A 13,638-nucleotide genomic window follows, 5' to 3' on the forward strand; every position below is an offset into this window, starting at 1 on the left:
TTTTGGCCTCTAGCTCAGCCGGCACCTAGGGAAACCTACCAAACCTGTGCATTTCTGAAAACTAGAGACCTAGGGGAATCCAAGATGGGGTGACTTGCGGGGCTCGGACCAGGTTCTGTTACCCAGAATCCTTTGCAAACCTCAAAATTTGGGTAAATAAACACATGTTCCTCACATTTCTGTTGCAGAAAGTTCTGGAATCTGAGAGGAGCCACAAATTTCCTTCCACCCAGCGTTCCCCCAAGTCTCCCGATAAAAATGATACCTCACTTGCGTGGGTAGGCCTATCGCCGGCGACAGGAAACACCCCAAAGCGCAACGTGGACACGTTCAAAATTTTGGAGGAAAACAGAGGTGTTTTTTGCGAAGTGCCTACCTGTAGATTTTGGCCTCTAGCTCAGCCGGCACCTAAGGAAACCTACCAAACCTGTGAATTTCTGAAAACTAGAGACCTAGGGGAATCCAAGATGGGGTGACTTGCGGGGCTTGGACCAGGTTCTGTTACCCAGAATCCTTTGCAAACCTCAAAATTTAACTAAAAAAACACATGTTCCTCACATTTCTGTGGCAGAAAGTTCTGGAATCGGAGAGGAACCACAAATTACCTTCCACCCAGCGTTCCCCCATGTCTCCCGATAAAAATGATACCTCACTTGCGTGGGTAGGCCTAGCGCCCGCGACAGGAAACGCCCCAAAGCGCAACATGGACACATCCAAAATTTCGGAAGAAAACAGAGGTGTTTTTTGCGAAGTGCCTACCTGTATATTTTGGCCTCTAGCTCAGCCGGCACCTAGGGAAACCTACCAAACCTGTGCATTTCTGAAAACTAGAGACCTAGGGGAATCCAAGGAGGGGTGACTTGCGGGGCTCGGACCAGGTTCTGTTACCCAGAATCCTTTGCAAACCTCAAAATTTGGCTAAAAAAAGACATGTTCCTCACATTTCTGTGGCAGAAAGTTCTGGAATCTGAGAGGAGCCACAAATGTCCTTCCACCCAGCGTTCCCCCAAGTCTCCCGATAAAAATGATACCTCACTTGCGTGGGTAGGCCTAGCGCCGGCGACAGGAAACACCCCAAAGCGCAACGTGGACACGTTCAAAATTTTGGAAGAAAACAGAGGTGTTTTTTGCGAAGTGCCTACCTGTAGATTTTGGCCTCTAGCTCAGCCGGCACCTAGGGAAACCTACCAAACCTGTGCATTTCTGAAAACTAGAGACCTAGGGGAATCCAAGATGGGGTGACTTGCGGGGCTTGGACCAGGTTCTGTTACCCAGAATCCTTTGCAAACCTCAAAATTTAACTAAAAAAACACATGTTCCTCACATTTCTGTGGCAGAAAGTTCTGGAATCGGAGAGGAACCACAAATTACCTTCCACCCAGCGTTCCCCCATGTCTCCCGATAAAAATGATACCTCACTTGCGTGGGTAGGCCTAGCGCCCGCGACAGGAAACGCCCCAAAGCGCAACATGGACACATCCAAAATTTCGGAAGAAAACAGAGGTGTTTTTTGCGAAGTGCCTACCTGTATATTTTGGCCTCTAGCTCAGCCGGCACCTAGGGAAACCTACCAAACCTGTGCATTTCTGAAAACTAGAGACCTAGGGGAATCCAAGGAGGGGTGACTTGCGGGGCTCGGACCAGGTTCTGTTACCCAGAATCCTTTGCAAACCTCAAAATTTGGCTAAAAAAAGACATGTTCCTCACATTTCTGTGGCAGAAAGTTCTGGAATCTGAGAGGAGCCACAAATGTCCTTCCACCCAGCGTTCCCCCAAGTCTCCCGATAAAAATGATACCTCACTTGCGTGGGTAGGCCTAGCGCCGGCGACAGGAAACACCCCAAAGCGCAACGTGGACACGTTCAAAATTTTGGAAGAAAACAGAGGTGTTTTTTGCGAAGTGCCTACCTGTAGATTTTGGCCTCTAGCTCAGCCGGCACCTAGGGAAACCTACCAAACCTGTGCATTTCTGAAAACTAGAGACCTAGGGGAATCCAAGATGGGGTGACTTGTGGGGCTCGGACCAGGTTCTGTTACCCAGAATCCTTTGCAAACCTCAAAATTTGGGTAAATAAACACATGTTCCTCACATTTCTGTGGCAGAAAGTTCTGGAATCTGAGAGAAGCCACAAATTTCCTTCCACCCAGCGTTCCCCCAAGTCTCCCGATAAAAATGATACCTCACTTGCGTGGGTAGGCCTAGCGCCCGCCACAGGAAACGCCCAAAAGCGCAACGTGGACACATCCAAAATTTTGGAAGAAAACAGAGGTGTTTTTTGCGAAGTGCCTACCTGTAGATTTTGGCCTCTAGCTCAGCCGGCACCTAGGGAAACCTACCAAACCTGTGCATTTCTGAAAACTAGAGACCTAGGGGAATCCAAGGAGGGGTGACTTGCGGGGCTCGGACCAGGTTCTGTTACCCAGAATCCTTTGCAAACCTCAAAATTTGGGTAAATAAACACATGTTCCTCACACTTCTGTGGCAGAAAGTTCTGGAATCTGAGAGGAGCCACAAATTTCCTTCCACCCAGCGTTCCCCCAAGTCTCCCGATAAAAATGATACCTCACTTGCGTGGGTAGGCCTTGCGCCGGCGACAGGAAACACCCCAAAGCGCAACGTGGACACGTCCAAAATTTTGGAAGAAAACAGAGGTGTTTTTTGCGAAGTGCCTACCTGTAGATTTTGGCCTCTAGCTCAGCCGGCACCTAGGGAAACCTACCAAACCTGTGCATTTCTGGAAACTAGAGACCTAGGGGAATCCAAGATGGGGTGACTTGCGGGGCTCGGACCAGGTTCTGTTACCCAGAATCCTTTGCAAACCTCAAAATTTGGGTAAATAAACACATGTTCCTCACATTTCTGTGGCAGAAAGTTCTGGAATCTGAGAGGAGCCACAAATTACCTTCCACCCAGCGTTCCCCCAAGTCTCCCGATAAAAATGATACCTCACTTGCGTGGGTAGGCCTAGCGCCCGCCACAGGAAACGCCCAAAAGCGCAACGTGGACACATCCAAAGTTTTGGAGGAAAACAGAGGTGTTTTTTGCGAAGTGCCTACCTGTAGATTTTGGCCTCTAGCTCAGCCGGCACCTAGGGAAACCTACCAAACCTGTGAATTTCTGAAAACTAGAGACCTAGGGGAATCCAAGATGGGGTCACTTGCGGGGCTCGGACCAGGTTCTGTTACCCAGAATCCTTTGCAAACCTCAAAATTTGGCTAGAAAAACACATGTTCCTCACATTTCTGTGGCAGAAAGTGCTGGAATCGGAGAGGAGCCACAAATTTCCTTCCACCCAGCTTTCCCCCAAGTCTCCCGATAAAAATGATACCTCACTTGCGTGGGTAGGCCTAGCGCCGGCGACAGGAAACACCCCAAAGCGCAACGTGGACACGTCCAAAATTTTGGAAGAAAACAGAGGTGTTTTTTGCGAAGTGCCTACCTGTAGATTTTGGCCTCTAGCTCAGCCGGCACCTAGGGAAACCTACCAAACCTGTGCATTTCTGAAAACTAGAGACCTAGGGGAATCCAAGATGGGGTGACTTGCGGGGCTCGGACCAGGTTCTGTTACCCAGAATCCTTTGCAAACCTCAAAATTTGGCTAAAAAAACACATGTTCCTCATATTTCTGTGGCAGAAAGTTCTGGAATGTGAGAGGAGCCACAAATTTCCTTCCACCCAGCGTTCCCCCATGTCTCCCGATAAAAATGATACCTCACTTGCGTGGGTAGGCCTAGCGCCCGCGACAGGAAACGCCCCACAGCGCAACATGGACACATCCAAAATTTCGGAAGAAAACAGAGGTGTTTTTTGCGAAGAGCCTACCTGTAGATTTTGGCCTCTAGCTCAGCCGGCACCTAGGGAAACCTACCAAACCTGTGCATTTCTGAAAACTAGAGACCTAGGGGAATCCAAGGAGGGGTGACTTGCGGGGCTCGGACCAGGTTCTGTTACCCAGAATCCTTTGCAAACCTCAAAATTTGGCTAAAAAAAGACATGTTCCTCACATTTCTGTGGCAGAAAGTTCTGGAATCTGAGAGGAGCCACAAATTTCCTTCCACCCAGCGTTCCCCCAAGTCTCCCGATAAAAATGATACCTCACTTGCGTGGGTAGGCCTAGCGCCGGCGACAGGAAACACCCCAAAGCGCAACGTGGACACGTCCAAAATTTTGGAAGAAAACAGAGGTGTTTTTTGCGAAGTGCCTACCTGTAGATTTTGGCCTCTAGCTCAGCCGGCACCTAGGGAAACCTACCAAACCTGTGCATTTCTGAAAACTAGAGACCTAGGGGAATCCAAGGAGGGGTGACTTGCGGGGCTCGGACCAGGTTCTGTTACCCAGAATCCTTTGCAAACCTCAAAATTTGGCTAAAAAAAGACATGTTCCTCACATTTCTGTGGCAGAAAGTTCTGGAATCTGAGAGGAGCCACAAATTTCCTTCCACCCAGCGTTCCCCCAAGTCTCCCGATAAAAATGATACCTCACTTGCGTGGGTAGGCCTAGCGCCGGCGACAGGAAACACCCCAAAGCGCAACGTGGACACGTCCAAAATTTTGGAAGAAAACAGAGGTGTTTTTTGCGAAGTGCCTACCTGTAGATTTTGGCCTCTAGCTCAGCCGGCACCTAGGGAAACCTACCAAACCTGTGCATTTCTGAAAACTAGAGACCTAGGGGAATCCAAGATGGGGTGACTTGTGGGGCTCGGACCAGGTTCTGTTACCCAGAATCCTTTGCAAACCTCAAAATTTGGGTAAATAAACACATGTTCCTCACATTTCTGTGGCAGAAAGTTCTGGAATCTGAGAGGAGCCAAAAATTTCCTTCCACCCAGCGTTCCCCCAAGTCTCCCGATAAAAATGATACCTCACTTGCGTGGGTAGGCCTAGCGCCCGCCACAGGAAACGCCCAAAAGCGCAACGTGGACACATCCAAAATTTTGGAAGAAAACAGAGGTGTTTTTTGCGAAGTGCCTACCTGTAGATTTTGGCCTCTAGCTCAGCCGGCACCTAGGGAAACCTACCAAACCTGTGCATTTCTGAAAACTAGAGACCTAGGGGAATCCAAGGAGGGGTGACTTGCGGGGCTCGGACCAGGTTCTGTTACCCAGAATCCTTTGCAAACCTCAAAATGTGGCTAAAAAAAGACATGTTCCTCACATTTCTGTGGCAGAAAGTTCTGGAATCTGAGAGGAGCAACAAATTTCCTTCCACCCAGCGTTCCCCCAAGTCTCCCGATAAAAATGATACCTCACTTGCGTGGGTAGGCCTAGCGCCGGCGACAGGAAACACCCCAAAGCGCAACGTGGACACGTCCAAAATTTTGGAAGAAAACAGAGGTGTTTTTTGCGAAGTGCCTACCTGTAGATTTTGGCCTCTAGCTCAGCCGGCACCTAGGGAAACCTACCAAACCTGTGCATTTCTGAAAACTAGAGACCTAGGGGAATCCAAGATGGGGTGACTTGCGGGGCTCGGACCAGGTTCTGTTACCCAGAATCCTTTGCAAACCTCAAAATTTGGCTAAAAAAAGACATGTTCCTCACATTTCTGTGGCAGAAAGTTCTGGAATCTGAGAGGAGCCACAAATTTCCTTCCACCCAGCGTTCCCCCAAGTCTCCCGATAAAAATGATACCTCACTTGCGTGGGTAGGCCTAGCGCCGGCGACAGGAAACACCCCAAAGCGCAACGTGGACACATCCAAAATTTTGGAAGAAAACAGAGGTGTTTTTTGCGAAGTGCCTACCTGTAGATTTTGGCCTCTAGCTCAGCCGGCACCTAGGGAAACCTACCAAACCTGTGCATTTCTGAAAACTAGAGACCTAGGGGAATCCAAGATGGGGTGACTTGCGGGGCTCGGACCAGGTTCTGTTACCCAGAATCCTTTGCAAACCTCAAAATTTGGGTAAATAAACACATGTTCCTCACATTTCTGTTGCAGAAAGTTCTGGAATCTGAGAGGAGCCACAAATTTCCTTCCACCCAGCGTTCCCCCAAGTCTCCCGATAAAAATGATACCTCACTTGCGTGGGTAGGCCTATCGCCGGCGACAGGAAACACCCCAAAGCGCAACGTGGACACGTTCAAAATTTTGGAGGAAAACAGAGGTGTTTTTTGCGAAGTGCCTACCTGTAGATTTTGGCCTCTAGCTCAGCCGGCACCTAAGGAAACCTACCAAACCTGTGAATTTCTGAAAACTAGAGACCTAGGGGAATCCAAGATGGGGTGACTTGCGGGGCTTGGACCAGGTTCTGTTACCCAGAATCCTTTGCAAACCTCAAAATTTAACTAAAAAAACACATGTTCCTCACATTTCTGTGGCAGAAAGTTCTGGAATCGGAGAGGAACCACAAATTACCTTCCACCCAGCGTTCCCCCATGTCTCCCGATAAAAATGATACCTCACTTGCGTGGGTAGGCCTAGCGCCCGCGACAGGAAACGCCCCAAAGCGCAACATGGACACATCCAAAATTTCGGAAGAAAACAGAGGTGTTTTTTGCGAAGTGCCTACCTGTATATTTTGGCCTCTAGCTCAGCCGGCACCTAGGGAAACCTACCAAACCTGTGCATTTCTGAAAACTAGAGACCTAGGGGAATCCAAGGAGGGGTGACTTGCGGGGCTCGGACCAGGTTCTGTTACCCAGAATCCTTTGCAAACCTCAAAATTTGGCTAAAAAAAGACATGTTCCTCACATTTCTGTGGCAGAAAGTTCTGGAATCTGAGAGGAGCCACAAATGTCCTTCCACCCAGCGTTCCCCCAAGTCTCCCGATAAAAATGATACCTCACTTGCGTGGGTAGGCCTAGCGCCGGCGACAGGAAACACCCCAAAGCGCAACGTGGACACGTTCAAAATTTTGGAAGAAAACAGAGGTGTTTTTTGCGAAGTGCCTACCTGTAGATTTTGGCCTCTAGCTCAGCCGGCACCTAGGGAAACCTACCAAACCTGTGCATTTCTGAAAACTAGAGACCTAGGGGAATCCAAGATGGGGTGACTTGTGGGGCTCGGACCAGGTTCTGTTACCCAGAATCCTTTGCAAACCTCAAAATTTGGGTAAATAAACACATGTTCCTCACATTTCTGTGGCAGAAAGTTCTGGAATCTGAGAGACGCCACAAATTTCCTTCCACCCAGCGTTCCCCCAAGTCTCCCGATAAAAATGATACCTCACTTGCGTGGGTAGGCCTAGCGCCCGCCACAGGAAACGCCCAAAAGCGCAACGTGGACACATCCAAAATTTTGGAAGAAAACAGAGGTGTTTTTTGCGAAGTGCCTACCTGTAGATTTTGGCCTCTAGCTCAGCCGGCACCTAGGGAAACCTACCAAACCTGTGCATTTCTGAAAACTAGAGACCTAGGGGAATCCAAGGAGGGGTGACTTGCGGGGCTCGGACCAGGTTCTGTTACCCAGAATCCTTTGCAAACCTCAAAATTTGGGTAAATAAACACATGTTCCTCACACTTCTGTGGCAGAAAGTTCTGGAATCTGAGAGGAGCCACAAATTTCCTTCCACCCAGCGTTCCCCCAAGTCTCCCGATAAAAATGATACCTCACTTGCGTGGGTAGGCCTTGCGCCGGCGACAGGAAACACCCCAAAGCGCAACGTGGACACGTCCAAAATTTTGGAAGAAAACAGAGGTGTTTTTTGCGAAGTGCCTACCTGTAGATTTTGGCCTCTAGCTCAGCCGGCACCTAGGGAAACCTACCAAACCTGTGCATTTCTGGAAACTAGAGACCTAGGGGAATCCAAGATGGGGTGACTTGCGGGGCTCGGACCAGGTTCTGTTACCCAGAATCCTTTGCAAACCTCAAAATTTGGGTAAATAAACACATGTTCCTCACATTTCTGTGGCAGAAAGTTCTGGAATCTGAGAGGAGCCACAAATTACCTTCCACCCAGCGTTCCCCCAAGTCTCCCGATAAAAATGATACCTCACTTGCGTGGGTAGGCCTAGCGCCCGCCACAGGAAACGCCCAAAAGCGCAACGTGGACACGTCCAAAATTTTGGAAGAAAACAGAGGTGTTTTTTGCGAAGTGCCTACCTGTAGATTTTGGCCTCTAGCTCAGCCGGCACCTAGGGAAACCTACCAAACCTGTGCATTTCTGAAAACTAGAGACCTAGGGGAATCCAAGATGGGGTGACTTGCGGGGCTCGGACCAGGTTCTGTTACCCAGAATCCTTTGCAAACCTCAAAATTTGGCTAAAAAAACACATGTTCCTCATATTTCTGTGGCAGAAAGTTCTGGAATGTGAGAGGAGCCACAAATTTCCTTCCACCCAGCGTTCCCCCATGTCTCCCGATAAAAATGATACCTCACTTGCGTGGGTAGGCCTAGCGCCCGCGACAGGAAACGCCCCACAGCGCAACATGGACACATCCAAAATTTCGGAAGAAAACAGAGGTGTTTTTTGCGAAGAGCCTACCTGTAGATTTTGGCCTCTAGCTCAGCCGGCACCTAGGGAAACCTACCAAACCTGTGCATTTCTGAAAACTAGAGACCTAGGGGAATCCAAGGAGGGGTGACTTGCGGGGCTCGGACCAGGTTCTGTTACCCAGAATCCTTTGCAAACCTCAAAATTTGGCTAAAAAAAGACATGTTCCTCACATTTCTGTGGCAGAAAGTTCTGGAATCTGAGAGGAGCCACAAATTTCCTTCCACCCAGCGTTCCCCCAAGTCTCCCGATAAAAATGATACCTCACTTGCGTGGGTAGGCCTAGCGCCGGCGACAGGAAACACCCCAAAGCGCAACGTGGACACGTCCAAAATTTTGGAAGAAAACAGAGGTGTTTTTTGCGAAGTGCCTACCTGTAGATTTTGGCCTCTAGCTCAGCCGGCACCTAGGGAAACCTACCAAACCTGTGCATTTCTGAAAACTAGAGACCTAGGGGAATCCAAGATGGGGTGACTTGTGGGGCTCGGACCAGGTTCTGTTACCCAGAATCCTTTGCAAACCTCAAAATTTGGGTAAATAAACACATGTTCCTCACATTTCTGTGGCAGAAAGTTCTGGAATCTGAGAGGAGCCAAAAATTTCCTTCCACCCAGCGTTCCCCCAAGTCTCCCGATAAAAATGATACCTCACTTGCGTGGGTAGGCCTAGCGCCCGCCACAGGAAACGCCCAAAAGCGCAACGTGGACACATCCAAAATTTTGGAAGAAAACAGAGGTGTTTTTTGCGAAGTGCCTACCTGTAGATTTTGGCCTCTAGCTCAGCCGGCACCTAGGGAAACCTACCAAACCTGTGCATTTCTGAAAACTAGAGACCTAGGGGAATCCAAGGAGGGGTGACTTGCGGGGCTCGGACCAGGTTCTGTTACCCAGAATCCTTTGCAAACCTCAAAATTTGGCTAAAAAAAGACATGTTCCTCACATTTCTGTGGCAGAAAGTTCTGGAATCTGAGAGGAGCAACAAATTTCCTTCCACCCAGCGTTCCCCCAAGTCTCCCGATAAAAATGATACCTCACTTGCGTGGGTAGGCCTAGCGCCGGCGACAGGAAACACCCCAAAGCGCAACGTGGACACGTCCAAAATTTTGGAAGAAAACAGAGGTGTTTTTTGCGAAGTGCCTACCTGTAGATTTTGGCCTCTAGCTCAGCCGGCACCTAGGGAAACCTACCAAACCTGTGCATTTCTGAAAACTAGAGACCTAGGGGAATCCAAGATGGGGTGACTTGCGGGGCTCGGACCAGGTTCTGTTACCCAGAATCCTTTGCAAACCTCAAAATTTGGCTAAAAAAAGACATGTTCCTCACATTTCTGTGGCAGAAAGTTCTGGAATCTGAGAGGAGCCACAAATTTCCTTCCACCCAGCGTTCCCCCAAGTCTCCCGATAAAAATGATACCTCACTTGCGTGGGTAGGCCTAGCGCCGGCGACAGGAAACACCCCAAAGCGCAACGTGGACACGTCCAAAATTTTGGAAGAAAACAGAGGTGTTTTTGCGAAGTGCCTACCTGTAGATTTTGGCCTCTAGCTCAGCCGGCACCTAGGGAAACCTACCAAACCTGTGCATTTCTGAAAACTAGAGACCTAGGGGAATCCAAGATGGGGTGACTTGCGGGGCTCGGACCAGGTTCTGTTACCCAGAATCCTTTGCAAACCTCAAAATTTGGCTAAAAAAACACATGTTCCTCATATTTCTGTGGCAGAAAGTTCTGGAATCTGAGAGGAGCCACAAATTTCCTTCCACCCAGCGTTCCCCCATGTCTCCCGATAAAAATGATACCTCACTTGCGTGGGTAGGCCTAGCGCCCGCGACAGGAAACGCCCCACAGCGCAACATGGACACATCCAAAATTTCGGAAGAAAACAGAGGTGTTTTTTGCGAAGTGCCTACCTGTAGATTTTGGCCTCTAGCTCAGCCGGCACCTAGGGAAACCTACCAAACCTGTGCATTTCTGAAAACTAGAGACCTAGGGGAATCCAAGGAGGGGTGACTTGCGGGGCTCGGACCAGGTTCTGTTACCCAGAATCCTTTGCAAACCTCAAAATTTGGCTAAAAAAAGACATGTTCCTCACATTTCTGTGGAAAGTTCTGGAATCTGAGAGGAGCCACAAATTTCCTTCCACCCAGCGTTCCCCCAAGTCTCCCGATAAAAATGATACCTCACTTGCGTGGGTAGGCCTAGCGCCGGCGACAGGAAACACCCCAAAGTGCAACGTGGACACGTCCAAAATTTTGGAAGAAAACAGAGGTGTTTTTTGCGAAGTGCCTACCTGTAGATTTTGGCCTCTAGCTCAGCCGGCACCTAGGGAAACCTACCAAACCTGTGCATTTCTGAAAACTAGAGACCTAGGGGAATCCAAGATGGGGTGACTTGTGGGGCTCGGACCAGATTCTGTTACCCAGAATCCTTTGCAAACCTCAAAATTTGGGTAAATAAACACATGTTCCTCACATTTCTGTGGCAGAAAGTTCTGGAATCTGAGAGGAGCCAAAAATTTCCTTCCACCCAGCGTTCCCCCAAGTCTCCCGATAAAAATGATACCTCACTTGCGTGGGTAGGCCTAGCGCCCGCCACAGGAAACGCCCAAAAGCGCAACGTGGACACATCCAAAATTTTGGAAGAAAACAGAGGTGTTTTTTGCGAAGTGCCTACCTGTAGATTTTGGCCTCTAGCTCAGCCGGCACCTAGGGAAACCTACCAAACCTGTGCATTTCTGAAAACTAGAGACCTAGGGGAATCCAAGGAGGGGTGACTTGCGGGGCTCGGACCAGGTTCTGTTACCCAGAATCCTTTGCAAACCTCAAAATTTGGCTAAAAAAAGACATGTTCCTCACATTTCTGTGGCAGAAAGTTCTGGAATCTGAGAGGAGCAACAAATTTCCTTCCACCCAGCGTTCCCCCAAGTCTCCCGATAAAAATGATACCTCACTTGCGTGGGTAGGCCTAGCGCCGGCGACAGGAAACACCCCAAAGCGCAACGTGGACACGTCCAAAATTTTGGAAGAAAACAGAGGTGTTTTTTGCGAAGTGCCTACCTGTAGATTTTGGCCTCTAGCTCAGCCGGCACCTAGGGAAACCTACCAAACCTGTGCATTTCTGAAAGCTAGAGACCTAGGGGAATCCAAGATGGGGTGACTTGCGGGGCTCGGACCAGGTTCTGTTACCCAGAATCCTTTGCAAACCTCAAAATTTGGCTAAAAAAACACATGTTCCTCATATTTCTGTGGCAGAAAGTTCTGGAATCTGAGAGGAGCCACAAATTTCCTTCCACCCAGCGTTCCCCCATGTCTCCCGATAAAAATGATACCTCACTTGCGTGGGTAGGCCTAGCGCCCGCGACAGGAAACGCCCCAAAGCGCAACATGGACACATCCAAAATTTCGGAAGAAAACAGAGGTGTTTTTTGCGAAGTGCCTACCTGTATATTTTGGCCTCTAGCTCAGCCGGCACCTAGGGAAACCTACCAAACCTGTGCATTTCTGAAAACTAGAGACCTAGGGGAATCCAAGGAGGGGTGACTTGCGGGGCTCGGACCAGGTTCTGTTACCCAGAATCCTTTGCAAACCTCAAAATTTGGCTAAAAAAAGACATGTTCCTCACATTTCTGTGGCAGAAAGTTCTGGAATCTGAGAGGAGCCACAAATTTCCTTCCACCCAGCGTTCCCCCAAGTCTCCCGATAAAAATGATACCTCACTTGCGTGGGTAGGCCTAGCGCCGGCGACAGGAAACACCCCAAAGCGCAACGTGGACACGTTCAAAATTTTGGAAGAAAACAGAGGTGTTTTTTGCGAAGTGCCTACCTGTAGATTTTGGCCTCTAGCTCAGCCGGCACCTAGGGAAACCTACCAAACCTGTGCATTTCTGAAAACTAGAGACCTAGGGGAATCCAAGATGGGGTGACTTGTGGGGCTCGGACCAGGTTCTGTTACCCAGAATCCTTTGCAAACCTCAAAATTTGGGTAAATAAACACATGTTCCTCACATTTCTGTGGCAGAAAGTTCTGGAATCTGAGAGGAGCCACAAATTTCCTTCCACCCAGCGTTCCCCCAAGTCACCCGATAAAAATGATACCTCACTTGCGTGGGTAGGCCTAGCGCCCGCCACAGGAAACGCCCAAAAGCGCAACGTGGACACATCCAAAATTTTGGAAGAAAACAGAGGTGTTTTTTGCGAAGTGCCTACCTGTAGATTTTGGCCTCTAGCTCAGCCGGCACCTAGGGAAACCTACCAAACCTGTGCATTTCTGAAAACTAGAGACCTAGGGGAATCCAAGGAGGGGTGACTTGCGGGGCTCGGACCAGGTTCTGTTACCCAGAATCCTTTGCAAACCTCAAAATTTGGGTAAATAAACACATGTTCCTCACATTTCTGTGGCAGAAAGTTCTGGAATCTGAGAGGAGCCACAAATTTCCTTCCACCCAGCGTTCCCCCAAGTCTCCCGATAAAAATGATACCTCACTTGCGTGGGTAGGCCTTGCGCCGGCGACAGGAAACACCCCAAAGCGCAACGTGGACACGTCCAAAATTTTGGAAGAAAACAGAGGTGTTTTTTGCGAAGTGCCTACCTGTAGATTTTGGCCTCTAGCTCAGCCGGCACCTAGGGAAACCTACCAAACCTGTGCATTTCTGAAAACTAGAGACCTAGGGGAATCCAAGATGGGGTGACTTGCGGGGCTCGGACCAGGTTCTGTTACCCAGAATCCTTTGCAAACCTCAAAATTTGGGTAAATAAACACATGTTCCTCACATTTCTGTGGCAGAAAGTTCTGGAATCTGAGAGGAGCCACAAATTTCCTTCCACCCAGCGTTCCCCCAAGTCTCCCGATAAAAATGATACCTCACTTGCGTGGGTAGGCCTAGCGCCCGCCACAGGAAACGCCCAAAAGCGCAACGTGGACACATCCAAAGTTTTGGAGGAAAACAGAGGTGTTTTTTGCGAAGTGCCTACCTGTAGATTTTGGCCTCTAGCTCAGCCGGCACCTAGGGAAACCTACCAAACCTGTGAATTTCTGAAAACTAGAGACCTGGGGGAATCCAAGATGGGGTCACTTGCGGGGCTCGGACCAGTTTCTGTTACCCAGAATCCTTTGCAAACCTCAAAATTTGGCTAAAAAAACACATGTTCCTCACATTTCTGTGGCAGAAAGTGCTGGAATCGGAGAGGAGCCACAAATTTCCTTCCACCCAGCGTT

The sequence above is a fragment of the Pleurodeles waltl genome, chromosome 2_2 (genome assembly GCF_031143425.1).
Source record: "Pleurodeles waltl isolate 20211129_DDA chromosome 2_2, aPleWal1.hap1.20221129, whole genome shotgun sequence".
Taxonomy (NCBI): Eukaryota; Metazoa; Chordata; class Amphibia; order Caudata; family Salamandridae; genus Pleurodeles; species Pleurodeles waltl.